The sequence below is a fragment of the Notothenia coriiceps genome, unplaced genomic scaffold (assembly GCF_000735185.1).
Source record: "Notothenia coriiceps isolate Sejong01 unplaced genomic scaffold, NC01 NC01_scaffold00032659, whole genome shotgun sequence".
NCBI lineage: Eukaryota > Metazoa > Chordata > Actinopteri > Perciformes > Nototheniidae > Notothenia > Notothenia coriiceps.
In genome coordinates this window covers 84,244-91,908 of record NW_011365360.1, presented here as the reverse complement: position 1 = coordinate 91,908, position 7,665 = coordinate 84,244, and positions in this window count along the sequence as shown.

Below are 7,665 nucleotides of genomic sequence, written 5' to 3'. Positions count from 1 at the left end.
CTAAGTGATATGAATAAGGGATGTTCGAATTCTTAAAAAAACTAAGGAAAGGTGCTTCAATTATACCGTTTTTTTTTATCACTTCTAGCATATGGTACAGTGATCCATCCTTTTCCAAAAGAAAGTAGATAATTATTTCCCACAATTCATTGTGGCAGCAACACCTTGCGGGCGTAAATTACATACACCATTGCTGTTTAATTGTACCCTGCTATGAATACATTAAAAACATAATCTTAGCAGGTGTTATTGTAGTTGGACAGGAATACTCACTTTACATGTACAGTATGTTAGTCACTGTACACTTAATTTCTGAGTGTTATAAAAGTTTTAAAAAACTACAACTGTCTGCCAATGTGTAAGAGATTTACATTTAATTTTCTAAAGTCCTGATAAATTCTCCTTTTACATCTTTTCTTTGACATGACGTTTTCGACTGCAGCTTGGGATTAGCACTATCCTGTAAGTGCATGAATGTCCTTTCTAATATTAAAGCTTGCAGCTTAATCCAGACCTGATTGCTAAAAAGAGGGTGCCTGTTGCTAATATAGCAGCCTTTCTTTCAATTGTAAGGTAAATATTGTGTAAGTAAATACTGAAAACATACATTTGTTGTTCACCGATACTCTGTGACACAGAATTGAAATGATATACTTAAGAGCTAGTAAAGTGCTTTACAGCGTTGACTTAATTAGACACAACATGTTTTTATACTGCACCTCTGTCACGGGTGTTGCACTTTGATAAATTCTCTCTTTTTATCCTCCTGCTGCTCACACATTTGTGTTTCCTGGTCACTGGAACAGGTGAACTGTATGTTAATGTTTCAAATAAATCAGACAGTTAGATTCTTCATACAGCCTACTGATTGCATGTGTCTCTTTTCTCTGCAATCTCAGAGACTCATTTTACGAGAGATTCAGAGTCCAAGTGCAAGTTGAGAACACTTATCCTGTCAACATGCTTGCAAACAATCAGTCTTAAAAACACCTGTCACATAATTGACATGTATAATATGTATTAAAAGTAGGGATGTCACCATACCAGAAATGTAGTGGGCCATACAAATATCAGTGAAATTCTAATTCTGGAAGCAGATTCAGTACCACAGTAGGCAGACAAGACAGTAAATCCCACGTTCTTTAACATAAATCCTATGTTATGTTTGGATGCTGTTTTTTAAGGGGGTTTAAAAGGCATAATTCCTCCTCCATTATCTATTGTTTTTTTGCTGTGATGACATTTTTTTCAAACTGTTAAAGGCAGGGTAGGTAAGAATGGAGAAACCAGCTCGAGTAAGCTAGAATTTGAAATTACACAACCGAAAAAAATCTGCCCCTTCCTTCAGACTTCCTTACAGAGCCCCTCCTCCAACACACACAAATGCGCACATGACCAATGAGGGCACGAGATAAGTTTGTTCACTANGGGTGTACCTTTTCCTCACGTGGGACCCTGCATTACTGTCACAGGAATTAAAAACGGTTTAAGGTATTACTTGTGTTACTATGATTGCAAACTAAATGTACAATTGTATAAAAATACAATTTTCCATTTTCAGCAAATGACATGAAGGAACCACCAAAATAAAGGCTGACACCACTTTTGCTTCAAAGTGATTTGATAGTTAAAGTGACACAAAGATCATACTAAAGGTTCATTAGTATTTATGTTTTCTTGCGAGGTATGGAATTGTAAGTTGCTGACCAAAAACAACTGGTCTATGTTTAAAACACCCATTGTAAATCCTTCAAATATATTAGTTGTTGTACAATTGTACAACGTTTGATTTGGTATTTAATCTCAAACATGTTTTTTAAACTCTTGAACTGTCCAACCATCTAGCTGGTTTAGTGTAGTTTAATACTTTTTAAATTGTATTTCAAACACATGTTAAACTTGCAGCACCTTTACTTTTTAAATATTCAACTGTTGTATTTTACAGTGTTCTAGAGAGAACACTTGATGGGTTTATAATTTGATAAAAACTCTACTATGGTCAATACATTGTGATAAGTGGTAAACAGCAAAACACATTTAGGAAATACATCTTATCTATCTCAGGACTATGACATCAAAGAACTTGGAGGGTCAGCTGTGCAATAGGCACAATAAAGCCATCATGAACTCAACACACATGGGTTTCCTACTTACTGAACACACAGGCAACAACACTCTCTGTGTCCCTTTTATTGTACTGTAAAATTGTGCTGGTTTTGGGATCTATGACTTTGAATCAATATTTATGTTTTATTTAAGTGTCTTTGTACCATGCATGCTATGTACTTGTATGCTTTTTAGCAGCATTAAAAGTTGATTTTCTAACAGAAAGTTATCCTTGACTGAGTGTTTGAAGTAATTACACTTAAAGTTGTTTTAAGTGCAATGGCAGGGCAAGATTATTTGTGCCAGTGGTATAAACAGAAAGAAACAATAATGCCCTAAAATGACTTTATAAAATACAGCATCGTCTGCTTTCATTTATTATTTTTCTATTTGTTTATGTGTTTTTGTCTTTCTTTCTATACACATGGCCCACAATGTGCATCGCTAAACAGCAACAATCCCTTTGGCAATTAAGGGGTATTTTAATGTTAAAATCAGAAACAGTTTTGGGGGAACCTAACCTTGAGGTCAAAAATAAATGCTGGTAGTGAGTACTCCCCATAATGAAGTTACAACAAAAAAGGTTTATCTGTGCAACAGCTGTGGTATTTCCCCTTTCTGCGTGTGCTCTCAGAAGTGTTATTAACCAAGAGGACATGTGCCTGCATGAGCGGGTGATTGCAGATTTACTGACCGAGTGTCGGCCCATTACGTTAGCCAGTGCCTGGGTCTGGCCATGCATGTGATTGCAGGGTAATTGGGCAGCCAGCATCTGTGGAAATGTGCAGTAACAATGGCTGCTTGTCGCTTCAGCAAACAGACCATCTCATAAAAACTAAACCTGGAAACGAACCCACTAAACGACTTCACACCCGGACAATTACTGCAGCCACATAAACACACATAAATGCAGGATGAATATACGCACATACATGGTCGTACATAAAGGCCAAACACACAAATGTCCACCCATGCTGCAAGGTATAAAACTTTCAGTGTCATCCACTACAGCAGGAATTCAGGTGGCCCTAGTGTTTATGCTATCAACAGTTCAGCTTTGTACGGGTCAATCCTCCAGAAACACATTTTAACACTGACTGCTACTAATCAATCTTTTTATCAAGAGGAAAACACACACTAGAATAGAATAGAATAGAATCCCTCATTGTCATTATATACAATTAGATGAGTAGAGCTACTAAATTTTTTAAAGTGCCATCAAAAATACAAAAACCAACAAGGGACGTACAACATTCAGGAGAAGACAACATACAAACAACAAGCATTCATACTTCAATTTTCGGATAAGTTTAAAGTACATGAATATATCGGTTTGAGTAAAATATGTTTGAGTGTGTATACAAATATATATATATATATATATTGTGTCAATGCATGCTGGAGTTAGGCCTAAGTGCAATTATTGCTCTGGGGTAGACACTGTCTTTAAGTCTGTTGGTCTTTGCTTAAGACAACGTTAGCGCCTTCCGGACGGCAGCATGTCAAACAGATGGTGACCAGCGTGTGTACTGTCCTTCACAATGTTCTTTGCTCTACTGAGGCAGTGGGAAATGAAGATGTCCATCAGGGGGGGGAGAGGGCAGCCGATGATTTTCTGCGCTGTGTTGATCACTCTCTGGAGCCTTTTCCTGTCTGCCGCAGTGCAGCTGGAGTACCATACGGTGATGCAGTATGTCATCAGGCTCTCTATGGCTGAGTGGTAGAAGGTCTCCAGCAGCTTGGGGTCCAGGTGGTTCTTCCTCAGCAGCACCCTCAGGAAGTGCAGACGCTGCTGGGCCTTCTTGATGACTGCTAGGAGCCATAGTAACAGCTTATTTCATGACCCTCTTATTAAAGCCTGTAATTTGTTAGGAAGTCAGAAATCCGTTTGAAATGAGATAGTATTTTCAATTTCCTTTCCATTTTTTTCTGTCTCTTTCACTGTTGACGATTATGGAGGCTGAATTGCCATTCAACATTTTGACAGCATTTTAGGTGCAATTTCAGGGAGCTAATATTGCTACACAGTATGAACGCCACATAGCATTGCTTTTTAATAAAAACAAATGTAACAGCTCACATACAGTATTTAAACTCACTCATACACAGAAGGACACATCTCATGGTTTAGTACCAACTGTATAGAAACACTTATCTTCAGTGTTTATGAGAAATCAAATACACTTAAACAACCATGGCTAACACAGCCCACAGCTGTCAGGAACAGAATACCACAATCCTTAACTCTGTAAACGGTTTTATATACATTCACAAGCACATGTATACAACCACAGACACATAAAAGAAACCTGCAAACAATTGTATCCAACCAAGTTTGAGACAAACACAGCCTATAGTTAAGTTACTTTTGGTTATGGTTGCTTTTCCTTGAGCACAAACTTTGTTTTTTAACACATTTAGAATGTTAATGATTAATGACCTTTTTATAATGCCCAGCACTACAGGACAGTGTAGGTTCATTGATTGCAGTTGACATTCAATAATGTAAACCACCTTTGATGGTGGCAGAGGCAAATTAGAGCCCAGTAAGGGTTGAAAGGGGGGTTTCCTGACCACAGTAGAGGCAATGTAAGGATATTTTGTAACCTTTATTTTTGTAATATTCCTCACCACTAAAACTGTCTTTGAAAATAGTAGGTTTATATGTCCATCTTTTACCTGCAAAACCTACTGATAATGTATTCCGCCTGGTGCAAAAAGAATATACTGTATGAAAATTGCAACTTGGCAACACAAAATGCAAAACATTTAAATGACTCAGTGGGTATTGGACATATTTCAGTCACACAGTCTTAGCTGGACAGAAAACCCATTATGTCTGTAGGAATATGACATGTGATATTTAACAAAACCACAACTTTGTTATAGTTGTAAATATTCTATATGTTTGAGATGTTGGTTTGGGACTGGAAAAGTTGGATCATGTCCTTTTAAAAGATGATGGTCTTTCAGGATAAATCATAACCCAGATATGTTGCAGGCCACATGACTTATTGCTGCACTTTGATGCAGTACTTATTTTTGGGATTTCACCTCATAGGGAGCAAGACGTCGATAAAACCGCACTACTGAAAATATTTAGACCAACTACATGTTTCCCTTATATCCCCTATAATTCTATACTACTACTAATAGTAGTAGTTATACTACTACTACTACTACTACTGCTACTACTAAAGCTGAAACATTATAATACAATTAAAAAAAAAGTAGTATGGATCTGTGATTCCAGTGTGCGGGTCCCTCTTTTCTCTATTGGTTCATACATTAGGGTTTTATTTCAAACCCTTTTGTGGTAATACACAGTCCTTTTGTTGCTGTCTAAACACAAAGGAACCATAAAGTAACACACTTGAACTATTTAAAGCACAGTAAGTCATCAAGTCTCATTCATAGGTTTAATGGTATTAAATAGGTCCATTTGTATACATTACATATACATAATGGCCCTGAGTGACTTTTGGCACGTAAATAAACCCGATAAAAGAGGATTAAATTGTTTGTATAACAACACTTGACAGCAAAAGTGGTTAAATATGTATAATGCTATGATATCGGCTAAGAAGGCTGTTGCTGAAACCGAGATGTTCCCAGGATAATAAACCCCTTTTAAAAGTTGTATAAGTGAGAAAACATACAATTCCAGCAGCAGTTTCTTTTGATTGTACCTCTTTTGCTTAGACTTAAAATATGTTGTGTTCCTGTCTTGCATGAGTTCCCAAGACGAATGAGGCCACAATACTGTGTCTCCGTGTCAGTTAAATGTATTCAGATTCAGCTGTGGGACAAAGCAACTTTATAACCTCTGATTTAGGTTTATTGCAGCACCTCACAGCAGTGTTACGCAGTTCTTCCCAGGCGCTCTCTGTTGGTCTACTTTATTTCTGGTCCACTTCAAACACATTCCCTCTGCCTCATTGATCCTGATTGGATGCATGACGTTTCTGGATAGAATCAGTCTCACACTTGCTGACTGCAGACCTCACATTGCCCTAAAGTGTTAAACATTTTTAACACTTTTGTATTTGTTTTGCTTTTATTTGAGCTTCCCAATTTTGACATATGAAATGACAATTGTCTATTTTGTTACACCTTTTAGCTTTGTCTCTAAAGTCTGGCAATATACCCACAATTACGCTTTTTTTAAAGTGAGAAAATGACCAGGGTAAAGTATTACACATATGATTCAATTCCAAACCTGCTTGGACATTTTCCATCTTGTTTACTGTAATTATTGTTAGACATAATGTCCTACACTTTCATATTAATTAATGTGCTTTCTTTGTGTTGCTCCCAATGCAGTGATTAAAGAAAAGTTATTGAAGCTGCAGGAAATCTTTTGCTGTTAGAGCTATTGTCGTCCCAATGCAAATAAATCTCATAAGGCAGTACAAGTGTTCCTCCATATGTTCTTGAACTTCACCACTCACAATGGTGAACATGGTTCAACTCATCCTTTCTGCCTTTCTTTGTTGTGGATTGGCACTTTCTCAAAATATCAGTAAAACATTTTGAATTGATCAAATGGTCCAGACGGAGACTCCGGGAAAAAGACTTGCAGTTAGTCAAACAATAATTTAGACACAAAAGGTTTACATTTATCTAATCACAGCGCACGTCAAGTCTGACTCACACATGTAGAAAAATTATTAACTGGATGCCATTAATCATTCTGTCTGGATTCTGAATCATATTTTTGTTGTATGAAATGTTTGTGTGTTGGTAGGGACGGAAGATTTCCTAGGCATCCATCTGTGTCAAGTCGTTTTTTGGCTTCTTCTGTTCTTTTTTTGACCTTGGATAAGACCTTATTAAAAACCATGAAAACAGTTTTTCACGGAAACCTGCATCTTGAAGCAAGCTTCTTTATTGCCAGCAAGTTGTTGGTGGAGAGGTTAAAAAACAACAGACCTTTGGTGTTAGGTTTTAGGGTTAATGTTGTTTGTGTCTACGCAGACAAACACATTGTGACATTGTATGCAAATGACCTATACTGTTGTAACTAATTATGTAGCTTTACCTAATTAAAAAAACAAATAATAAAGATAGATGATAATAAGGGTGTATCACATCAGATTTGATCATTATTGTGAAAAACAAATGAGGACAAGGGAGCAACAAAAGAGGATAAAAACACTGAAGTGGTGGATGAAGATAAAGTGGAGGGGCTTTGGTACACAAGGTGGACTGATGAACAAAGGAGAGGAAACAAGAATGAGATAGGGATAAAGAAAGGAGCAGTAATGTGTGAGTAAAATGTTGAAGAGAGAAGGAGAGGGGAAATGATGATGGGAAGTTAAATGTGATTGTAGGACTGAATGGAGATGCAGAGATGCCTCAGGGGGGAGAAAAGGAGAGTTTGGTCATTAATCTCTCGTGTTCAGTCCCACTCATGCTCTGGGGAACCAAATGAACAATTTCTTGGTGCGTCACAACCTGTTTAGACTCTGAGCAGGGGCTTTTAAGGCATATTTTCCTGTCTTGATAATGCAACTCATTACTCATTAGAAAGATAGTGTCATTACACAGCAATCTCAA